The sequence below is a fragment of the Poecile atricapillus genome, chromosome 2, assembly GCF_030490865.1.
Source record: "Poecile atricapillus isolate bPoeAtr1 chromosome 2, bPoeAtr1.hap1, whole genome shotgun sequence".
NCBI classification, from domain to species: domain Eukaryota; kingdom Metazoa; phylum Chordata; class Aves; order Passeriformes; family Paridae; genus Poecile; species Poecile atricapillus.
In genome coordinates this window covers 13,088,738-13,100,992 of record NC_081250.1, presented here as the reverse complement: position 1 = coordinate 13,100,992, position 12,255 = coordinate 13,088,738, and the positions used below count along the sequence as shown (strand labels likewise).

The window sequence follows — 12,255 nt, the reverse complement described above, 5'->3', positions numbered from 1 at the left end:
TTTTAGTGTGTGAATATTTTCAGATTAAGCACTTACTCCATAAAATCATTCCAGGTACTGTTTTTGCTGCAGGACATTAATTCCATTTTTTAAAGTATTAATACAGATAAAGGAACTTTGTTCTTTGTCTGTCTACCAAAGTGCCTGAAGTGAACTTCTTTCCCTCTACTCCTGCTAAATTACTAATTAGTTCAATGTACCTCAGAGATGACAGCCTTTGAGATTGGCAAAACTTGTGGTTTGAACCAAAGTTTTTAAGATAGCAGTTGGTGCTCTTGATGACAGATTTGAGGAGAAAATGATAATCCTATTTTTTTTCCTTAAGCAATATCAGAGTGAAGCACTTGATTAAAACTGACACATTGTAATTAAAATTGTGCAATAGTCTAATAGGAAAACATTGTTTATCTTCTCATGTTATTGACATGTGCTGCTTCAACTCCTACTGAAGAGTGTTAGGTTCAGAATGGAGTTGTAGCTGTTGGTGCCAAACCCATGATGCCTGAAGTTGTATAAGAAATGTACACATCACCACTTTGGCTCCTTCCCTGCTCAGAGAGGAGAAGCAGCAAAGCTGGGACTGAAGCTTTGGATTGGACTATTAATAGCATTGGAGTGCTTGAGCTCAGCCTGTCTGTCCTGGCTGGGGTAGGTTTGCTGAGGAATTAAAGCCATGGTTCACAGCACACCTCTTAAAAGCAGAAATGCTTATTCATGTATTTGGAAAGGTGGAAGGTGGGAATATTGGAAATAAACTCTGCCACGTCCTTCGTGTTCCCATTCAAACGTATTGTGGTGACAGAGCTGATATTTAAGGTATTTGGGTGGGCTGTACAGCTGTAATGTGAATTTCTCACTAGTGTGTAGTGATTACTGTGTTTTTAGCCATGGAGAAGGTGGCATAGAGGCAATAAGGGATAACATAATACTTTAAAAAAGTTTCAGATGCTGAATACTTATTAACATAGAGTGACACCAAAGAACCAGTGAACTAAAGAGCCAGAAAAACGAATAATCTTATGAGTATTAATGTACACAGTATTTCTTTAAGCATGTGCTTTTATTTGGGCTGAAAACATTAATGTGATATTTCATAAGTTCACAATAGCATTATAATTTGTACTTAAAACTGGGAATAGCAAATAGCTATGGCAACACTTCAACAAAAGAGCAAGTTGTTGCTTTTTATTGAGACAAATGTTATATTTGCCTGCAAGATTTTTTAAATGAATTGTATTTTTCTTCATGCATGGTAATTCCTGACAAAATCAAAGAAAATCCCTACATAAATTTAGAATATAAACTGTTTGGTACAGTGATGACTAAATATTTAGAGATGTGGCAACACAGAATACCAGGAACACATAGAAACAGACAATAATAGGTGTTGGTACTCTCTCCATGTCACATATAAGGAGCTCTAACCAAGAAATTGAGCAATTTATTTAACATTATTTGATAAGTCATCATGTATATTGAAGAATGGCTGAAAGCCAAGGCAGGAAATTCTGGCTGAATATCAGAGATCTGTCTTGACCTGTAAAGACTATTCTGCAGTTGTATTTTTAGATGGTCTCTCTTCATCTGGCAGTTTTCCTTGTTCAGCTTAGTTTTTTTAAATTATTTCCTTAGTAAGTCCAGGGAGCTAGGAAGGAAAGGTAGCAGACCCTAAGGAAACTGTGTACTCTGTGAGCACAGGCTGTATTTCAGGTATTGAAATCTTCTCCTTGCATGCACTCACCATTGTTCTGAACACTGTGAGGAAGGAAACAATAGCTGCGTTGGAGAGTGTTTGAAGCCCGTCATGAACCTGGATTTTCACACATAGAACAAGAACATGTATTCCCCAATGCTTTAGCAAAAATTCTATTTGCTTTAGAAAAAATGTTGCTTTTGGGCAATATAGCAGGTATCCCTTTGGTATTGATGTGTTTTGTAGTTCATTTATTTAAATAAGAAAACTGAAGGCCTTTACTTAGTAGTCCTGTCATACTAATGCTTTTAAAAATGGGGACATGCTGAGATATAGAAGCTCTCTCAGCTTTTGTTATTCTAAATTTTTTTTTTTCTTTTGTGCCTCCAGAACTGCTCCTAGCCACTAAGAGACCTTATGTTAACATCTTCCAGGGCCTCCAAGGGGGGGTCTTGAGAACTCTTTCATTTTTTTGCAATTCTTCCTAGAACTCTTTCATTTTTTTGCAATTCTTCCTCCATCTCTTTCTTTTCTTTGCTTGCTTTCAAGCCAGTGACAGGTTGCATCACAAAGTCAGATTGTTCTGTGTATCTCCTGGGGATTAATGGTGGAAAAGAAAGGAAAATAAACAGAAGATGGTGGTTTTTCATATTATTGCACAATTCTGATCCGCATTGGAATGATTTTGTATTATCTTTTCAGTGGTTTTACTGTATATAGACAGAAAATGATAGTGAAGCAATGAGAAGTGGGAAAAGAGAAAGGCCATGGCTGCAGCTTCCTGAGACCCTATAAACTGCAGGATCTCCTCCTAGAAATTTGTTCTCATCTACCTCCTAAAATCCCACTTATTCAGAGGCTTCCAGCAGAAATCTCACTGCTTCTCTGAGGTCCTCCCTGGCAGAATCCATTGTACTGACAGTGGAAAATTAAATTTGCCTACAAAGCTGGATTACTTTTACATTAGCCTAGGTTGTATTGCCAGTTACCTCTAAAATCATTGTCCCAATCAGCAAACCTGTATGAGGTGCCAGAATGGTCCAAGACTAGATCTGAAGATCCAAGATATGATCCTAGACAGCTAAATCTTCAACATTCCTCTTGCCCAGTACCCTGAGTTATTCAGGAATGGCAATTCTGCAATTAACTGTGTTCAAAATTAAAAAGAAATCTGGGATTTTGCTTCTTGCAAATTTATTGAAGTTGATTAATAGCATTAGATATTCAAGTGAGATCACTTGAACTCTCCAATCTTCATTTTACCTTTCAAAATGATACCCTAGGAGACAATTTTTCTACACAAAGGCATTTGGATACAGCGCAAGGGGGGAAACATTTACCTTCATGTGTCAGAAAGAAGGGTTTTGGAAAACTGATAGACTGTGGAATTGAATTAAGAGTCACATTTTCACTCTATATAATGGGTGACTGCAGTGAGGACAGGGAAGAACATTGGAAGAACATGGAAGAACAGATAACCCTACAGTCAAGGGGAACCAGGGCCCAGAGGTAACAGCTTTTTATCTCTGATGTTCCCCAAGATTTACTAGACTCACCGTAACAATACTCTCCACTTGCAGGGAGTCAGCCTGTTTACTGAGACAGAATATTTTTGTTAAGGACAGCCTGTGTCTGGCAGGACCCTTTTGTTCCCTTACTCTGTGTTTCCTATACAAAGGTCAAGTGTAATCACAGACCACAGTGAACAGGCTTAGGAGACTCAAAAGGCATAGAAGAAGTTAAAAATGTGGTGGCTGGGCTGCTGAATCTAGATGGGAGATCTGAGTTAGGCAAAGCATGGGTCTGAATGAAGAATTTTTCTCCAAAGAGATGACATTGATCTTGTGGGATAGAGCTCCTCCAATCCCTGAAACAGAAGCTGCTAAAAAGTTTGTAGTGTGCTTAAATGATCCCTGAAAAGAATCAACAGAGGAGTTACCCTCCAGTAACTCAGCACTTCAGAAACCCCAGCAGGGATGAGGATGTTTACCGGGGTCTCTACTCTGAGAAGTAGCCTGGAGTAGTTTACAGCACCCTTGTGGGGAATGCTCTGGTGAGGACTGTCAAAAAGTCTTATCTCAAATCCCAAAAGTAAAAGCAAGAACTGTAATTTGGAGATTATACTATGTGTACCAGAGACTAAGTTGGAGGATAAACCAGTGCATCTTATTTTGCAGCATATTCATGAACCTAATCCTTCATTTCCTTGGCTTGTTCCTGACAAGTACCTTTAGATGTTTAATGTTGTCTACAAGAGAACATCATGTACAAATGGAAAATAATGTATGTATTTTTTGATTTTTGGTATGGAAAACAATTCAAAGTATTTTCAGTTCTACATTTTTTCCCCCTATTCTGTTTCCATGTGGATTTGGATAGGAAGGGGAAAGAATAGGTTCAGCAGTCAAATGTAGGATTTAACTGTGTACAGAGCCATACTTTCAACTCACATAAGCCCTTTTGAAATACCATGCTTTGTCCTACTAAAAGGAAAAGCTGTTCCTTCATGTGTTAGTTAACAAAGGTTAAGTAAAGCATATTACAATCTGAATTATATAGGGCTGTTGCAGCTTGCTTAAGTGTTAGCAGGTCAAAGAGAACACTGTGTCCTTGAAAATGTTTTAGTTTGACCTGCTAACAAATGTTAATACATCTGTCTTGTTCGATGTGTTTTTGTGTGTGAATGTGCATGTATTTAAGGACTAGAAAAGAAATGTTATATGTCAAATGGAAGTCCCTCAGAATTCAGCAAGTGTCATTCAAATGGGAAGCAATCAATCACTGAGTACCAGAGTATACTACACATTCCCATACATGACATAATGCTTTACTGAAGGTTTTGTAGACAATACTTCTGCAAATATTATTCATTTTTTTGAGCATTTCAATTCATAAATTCATTAAAAGCTAGACAACCCTATAAATTGTCTAGCTTTATCACAGTGTTGATAAAAAGCAGTAATTTTTGATTCAGTGCAAGTTATCATTTAAAAGACCTATCAATGTTTAAATTGTTAACAACTATTGAAACTAAGTCATATTGTCTTAAAAACTTTTCATTATTTTCATCAAAGAGGGTATAAAAATGTCTTACTTTTGATATCTTCTTGTGAGCAAATATTTTTCTGTTACCCCTTGACTCTATGTTACACTTGCACTAGAAATGTTCACTCACCAAGCTGAACTACCTGGTCTGAAAAAACTCAGAAGGAAGAAAATCCTTCATTATACAACTCACAACTTCTAAGGATGAGAAAGACTTAACTGCTGGGTCCATTCCAACCAGAGGAAGCACAAGGAAACTGCAAGACAATGCAGAGATGCATGTGTGGCTGTGATCTCAGGCCACTGGCTGCCTAGACACTGTCAGGGACTTGAAATATGAAAATGTGTGTGAAATTAAGATGTAGGCAACATTTTGCTAGTCCTTGTGAGCTAGCAGGAGTGTGCTGCTGAAGCAAAAGGTGAGGAGTTCATGGCTGATGAGATAAAAAGTGGGAGTGCTGGAGGTACACAGGGAAATGAGCAAGGTGCTAAAAGCAAATAGTCCAGGAAATGGTTGCAAGGCTGGGTGCATATGGAATATCTTTAACAGTTACAATGAGATGACATTAATGAGTGTTCTAGCAGTATCCTAATATTGCAACTTTGCTCTGTCATATCTTTTCCATACCAAATTCATCACTTCTCAGTGTCCTTTTTTCCAGAGGGGTCTTCTTTAAAATGCAGAGGAAAAGAGAGGTCTGAAGGAGAGAAGTACATTGCTCTGGCCATTGCAGGAGTCTGCATAGGACCAGAACATACAGCTCTGGTGTAGGAGGGAAGGGAAAATAAAAGGATTTCAGCTATAAACTGAACAATTCTTTTTGAGGCACCCTCCAGTTTTGGTTTTGTTTTGTATTGTTTTTCACTTTCCCCTCCTATTTTACAAATTAAAAATCTTTTCATCTTGTTATTAGGAGGCAGAATATCTTACTGTCTGAAAATTCTTACTTGCATAGATTTGTAAATAAAAAGTCTGTTTGTTAAAGCATGTGATATTTTCCACTTCACTAAAGAGATGAAATGTCACAACTGTGCTGTGATGTTTTATTTAAATTTAAAAAGTACTGCGCTATCAGTACAAACCAATTAAATAATAGTTCTTGTTTCCAGATTAGCCTACACACAGCTTTATATTTATACTTTTATTTGGTAAAAAAATGAACCTTTACTCAATATAATCAGACTCAATATTCCAGAAATATTATCCCTCCACTCCTTCTGGAAGCACAGCAACAAAAATTGATAAAAAACCCCAACAGTTCCACACATTAAACATTTTTGGAACCTGTAACACATCTGCACTCAGATCTACTCAGTCTGTAGATTTTAACAGTCCACAAAACATCAAATAAGTAAGAGTGACCATTTATTAAAACTGAAATGTAGGGCATGGTGGCAACCACTTCAGTTATTCTTAAGTCCTTTTCGTGATGCTGAACACATCATGATCACAAGAATCCTTTCTGAACAGGTGAATTGTCTACTAGATCATCAATGTTCAGGGCCTATATAATATTGTAATAATTGTCTGTAGCTAAATAGGAATAGCAAGCTGTTCAATAGGACTCAGTTCTGTACAAGGCATTTACATTGGGCCCTATTTTCAACAGGAATTAGACCAGATGGCCTTTTAAATTTATTTTTGAAATTGTTTGTTCTATAATTCTGGATTGTCGTGCAATTTTTTTTTTGAAAACAGCAACCTCATCCTCCCATTAGCACTCAAAATGAACCACCATAATGTCACTGTAAGAAGACACTGAAATATTTGGCGTGTTTTTCTGAGTTAATCTTCATAGTCAGGAAAAATATCTGAGGCATTCCAGATTAGTAATTTAATCTGGCATCAGGTTAAAAAAACAGCTATAACACATCCTTAATCTATTAACATACTTGTACATTAGTATCATGGACTTATAATATGACCAGGGATATTTTATATGTTAATCCAACAGCCAGTTCACAAGTGTAAAAGCAGAAAATGGAGCTGTTTGAAGGTCTGGTAAAGCTGCACTCAGTGGTGCTCAAAATAACTTCCACTGGAAAGACTACTGTCCCTCAGTGAAGATAAAAGCCAGTATTGGACTTGAAATAGTCCTGATTGGTGGGAGTCTGAAAGACAAAGCCAAGAATCAGAGAGCACAGAGTGGTAATGAGGAACTGATGGTTGGTTTTCCAGAGAAATGGAGTTTTCTTTTTGGTTTTAAGTTGTACTATATTTCTAATTTACAGGTATTTGTGGTTCTTCTTACTGAACTGTGCCTACATGATATCATGAAAGGATTTTTTCAGCAACTCCCACAACCCAGATCTAACAGAGAGTACTTTACTCAGAAACCTTCTCATCAAGTTTCTGATATGGTGAAGAAGGAGCTATAAAAATTTTATTGGCTTGTATCCCTGTAATTCACTCTTGGAGAATCACATAATTTGAGAAACTCTCCTGACAAGATAGTCTCATTTTTTTTTCTTTCTTCTTTTTAAAGTTTTTAATAGACATTTTTTAAAAACATGTTATTTAAGGATAAAAAAAAGAAATAAGGTGACAAAACTGGATTATTATATTACCATTTAGATTGGATTCACCATAGGTTTGCTTGCAGTTAAAATCGTCTTCTCTGAAGACATTTACAGAAAATAAGTAGAACACAGACTTGTCAATAGCTTGCATCATCTCATAAAATTATACATACATTAATTAATACTTTTGTATTATATTTGTGTAGTACAGTAAAATGCATTATCTAGGTAGTTAGTAAATCTAAACCTTTAATGGTGAAATAATTTTAAATCAATTCCAACTAACCATGTTAACAACTATGTATCTTAAGAAATACCTTATGCTGCTGTACAGTTTATGTATGGAAAAATGCATAAAAATATATTAGTTAATCAAGATATTTTTTGTCTTAATTTTCTGTTATTATTTTATGCTATAGAGTATTTTATAATGTGTTAAATAGAAGTTAAATAAAAAGTCATTTAGCAGTCTTATAGTGTTAGCATGGTTTGATATAACTGAACTGTATTTGATTGGATATTTTTCTGAAACAAAATATTACCAAAATGAACACATTTCTGAGTATGTCCAGTAGTATTTTCTGAGGACACCAATATTCTCAGAAATCTTTTAAGAGGTTAACTAGCAAATTGCTTATCTAGGAGCCCTAATTTATGGAACTTTTTTACCATTTAAAGGGACTTAAGTATTTTGTGTTCATACATGTCAAAATCAGTAAGAATGTAATAATTGAAGTAAAGGATGGAGCTCAGGAGTTTGAATCAATATATCTTTGCAAAATGAGAATACTTTTGAATTTTTCTGGCACAGTATCATTTTGTTTCACAAACTGATTCTCTTTTGGGAGATCTACACTCTTATTCTTAGCAAAAGTAAATCAATATTGTCCAACTGACTTCTGTGAAATTATATCACTGCAAGCCAAACATGAACCTGGTCCATCTCTTCCATTAAAATTAATGGAAGAAAGATGTGTCCAAATGACCTAGAATACTTTAAATCTGTATTTTCTTCAGTCGTGTCAAAACAATGCTTTTAAAAGTATATATCTTTTTATACATTGTAAATGTAAGTGCATATTAAATGTACTCAATGGCCTAAATATAATCTGTGATTGATTATTCCCATATGAGCCCAATCTAATTCTAATCCATTGGTTAGGATATAATAAAAGACTGTTTTCATCAAGGACTTGGCATCCCCTTGAAAATTGGATTTCAATATGACAGCAAGAATGAACATTCAAAATTGGGAAGTTAATCAAGCTTAGCCAGAAGTCATGGCTCATATGAGCCTAGGACTTCACAGTCTTAAAAAACAAAATTTAGAGAATTAACATCTGATGTTAATTAATAATGTGAAAAAAACAAACAGAAATGCTCTTGAAATATTTTCTTCTACTATTTATTGTTTCATACTTTAGAAAAGGCAACTAAAAGGACCCAATTTTTAATCATCTTTGTAAATCTGGAACTTACAAACTGTTCTTGTGTTAAGTAGTCCTTTACTCCATGGATAGCCTGTGAGTAAGGCTGCCAGATTTTCTTGTGTCTCTGGGCATTTCTGGGGAATCTCCTTTTTCCTTAATCCTCTTCACAGAATTTAGAAGGCAGCATGATATACTTCTACTCACATGACCTGTCTAAAAGGTCTATAAAATATGTTTTCCCTCTTCTAGGCACTACTGATATGCTAGAGAAAATTGAATATGCCCTATCCAGATATTTGAAAAATATATGGACTGAGAAGATTTTATTTTGTGAAAATCCAACAGATGTTGACTGAGATGAGATGACTTTTAGCAATTTAGCCACAGATAATATTGCCTTACATGACAAAAAATAAGGGAATTGTGATGTTACAAAAGAATTTGTGGCTTTTACATTTTGGAACTTCATAAATGGGGTCTGGACTCTTGCATATGTCTCTCCCTATCCTGAGATGTCACACTTCTGGCAGAGTGTATTGTGGTTTATGTCCACACAGATATTCCTGTTGTCTCTCAAGAATGCATTTGTGTATTGTTTTGGATGGCTCCTAGACTAAGTTCATTCCCTTTGTGTTTGTAAGATCAATTGCTCTTCATTTGAAGCTGCTTTCTAGTGGAGCTGGCTGGATGGCTGGCTGGCTAAGTCTGGAGAGTTATCTGCTAACCTAAATATTGGCCTTTCTTTCAGACTTCATCACCCATAAATTTGGAGTTGCCCATCGTTATAAAACTCCCTTAATTTCTCTGGAAGCCAAACAGAAGGTCAGAGTTTTTCCCATGTGGAGCAATTTCTGCACTGATGCTTCTGGAATCCACAGCCCTTTCTGCACAGCAGTTAATGAACTGAGATCCAAGAGAAGCGTGAGTTTATGTTCTAAATGATGGCTCTGATTAGCATGCAAGAACACTTAAATGAAAAATACTGATGAAAGCATACATATTTTCCACTGAAAGCTTCTTTATTTTATATTCATGCTTCAGAGAACATAACTCTCACTATGGAATACTTGCATAATGTGAATGCTGGAACGTGTGCAAAATGTGAATGCTGGAACATTTCTGTCACATCACGAGAAGCTGGCCTGAGTCTGTCCATCCTCTGCACCTGGGAGTGATCTCTTGGAGCACTCACTGGATCTGTACACTGTGCATTTCATTTTCTATAGTTTACTTTTGTAGTATTTGTTAATCCTGTAGTCTTCAAGAAAGCTTTGTCCTGCTGGGGTTTGGATCCAGCCAGAGCTTATTGATACACATAGGTTTTATGGGGACTTGCACAGGTCTTAGTGAGAGAATCACAAACTGCAGAACTGCACAAACTGCAGAAGGGTTTGGAAACAGCATGAAGACATTAGTATTATGAAAAATGGGATATGAAAGTTTATAATCTACCTTCACTTTAATATCTTAATAGAAAAAAATCCTGCATGTGTAAAAGTGGGGGGCTCACAATGGCTAATTTAGCCTTTTTTTTTGGTCTGAAACTGTCCTTGTGCTTGGTAGCAAGAGAGGCTCTGGCAGAGGGTATTTCAAAGCAGGAGATATTGCATAAGGAAGTTAACCCCTGAGGCCAAGGATGGCCTTTATAAATACCCTTCACTAAAACATTCATATTTTTACTCAGACATGTGGTATACAAACCTGAATTTATCTGCCTTAGGAGCTGATTAAACACCTTGTAAAAGCCAGAATTATGTACCCAATTAAAGTGTTTGTTTCTAAGAGATGGTATGTTATAACCTCTTGGGAAAATCCTAGAGTCTGCTATGTATTGCATAATTAAAGAAACACAAAAACTATGAAATGAAAAACCAGACTGAAAGAATATAATAATTTTTGATTGCTGTTATTTTTTAAAATTAAAGCTGTTGAACAAGTGTTAGGACTTTTTATTTCTCAGAAATCATTTTTAATTCAAAGAAAGTCAGTTTTGGGGTCTAAATAACTGTCATCTTGGTAACTATGCACTTTCATTTCTGTTTTGATTGTAGTTTTATCTGTGAAAATCTGGGAAGCTGAAACATTTTGTCTAGCACTGATAGCTGGATTTGTCAGGAATGGCCTGGCACTTGTCACTTTCCCAATCTCCAGGCAATTTGGAGCTTTCTCATTTGTGATTTACATTTAACCCAAGCAATTATATCCCTCCGCTTTAAGGAATTTCCAGGGACCCTACATTCCTGCATTGCACTGAGTTTTCTGTGCAATGACTACTAACATCTCTCATCACTCAGGCCATCACTGTCCTGGGAGAGAAGATATCTGAACTTCTGGTCCCTGCTCCCAGCACTCTGGGTGACTTTGCAGTTCAACCTTTTCTCAGCCCACTCCAAGTTGTGGAGGGAGAACTTGTGGACAGCTGTGGGCTCAGGAACCAGGAGGTCTTGAAGCAGCAACAGCAAACTCCTGTTAGCACTGGTACTTCTCAGGGGGACAGTCTGAGGACATCTTTACCAAAGCCAGGGCACAAGTTCCTACCAAGAAATATAAAATAAAAGATTCAGGCAAAGTTGTTTTTTACAACAGATGTTTCTAAAACTTAGTAATGATAATACTTATGGCTAATTTTTCTCAGATGGGGAAGGGCTTAACTCTTACAAAGTTTATTTAGTTAGTGATAAATGATAAAAATTTATTTTCTTAAGTATAGTTTTTAATTTTGAGCACTTATGAATACTGGCCTCACTTAAAACGTGTGTGATCTTTCCCTTTTCCCCTGTATTGTTTGGAAGTTTCCTGGCTACATGTACTTTTCCACATTTGTCTGCTAAATGAGATATTAGTGTATAAAATGTAACATGCAGGAGCATCCTTTGGTTTTCTTGGGGTACTTGGATCTCCAGAGCACCAATTTTCATTCTTGATTTTTTTTTCTGAATTTCAGAGCATACATGAAATTTCCAGGCAAATCAGTCCTATTTTATTGATACACTGGGGGACAGAGCTTTTCAGCAGCCATTTTTATGCAAAATACAGGTTAACCAGATTTTTTTTTTTTTAACATGACAGCCTTGCAAATGCTTTTCACTTTTATTTAGCCATATGTTGACAATTCTAAAGACAAAACTATATCTTTGAGAACAAACAGAATATAAAATCTAACATCTCTAAAACTTCACACTTCAAGGCTGAAAAATTTCAATGACATTTTTTCCATTTCTTTGACATAATTTTAAATTCTGTGTTTACACTTAAGTTGAAATATACTCAGAAAAGGAAAACTGAGCATCTATAACTAGATCTCACAGATTTCCCAAGGAGGAATGTTAATGTGTATTTGGGGTATCTCAGTTTATAATATATTATGATATCAAAGTTTTGCCATGTTTTTAGGGACAGTCAGATGGCATATTTTTAAACACCTGTGAAACCACCCCCAGTAGCAAATACATCCATTTAATAATATTTTCATACAACTTAATGAAGCTGTAAGTACACATGAAAGGTATCAGGAGATCTTTAAATACAGCAAGTATATTCTGCATTTTAGGAAAGTAAAAGTCTACT

General features: G+C 35.9%; 1 long non-coding RNA gene across 1 annotated transcript in view; it reads left to right on the top strand.

Annotated features, from left to right (window-relative positions):
* LOC131576197 (uncharacterized) overlaps nt 1-10,616 on the top strand; it is a 40,857-nt gene extending 30,241 nt beyond the window's left edge. Inside the window, exon 3 of the long non-coding RNA XR_009276934.1 lies at nt 9,437-10,616. This is a non-coding gene — a long non-coding RNA (uncharacterized LOC131576197). The remainder of the gene's footprint in view (nt 1-9,436) is intronic.
* The last annotated feature ends 1,639 nt before the right edge of the window (nt 10,617-12,255 follow it).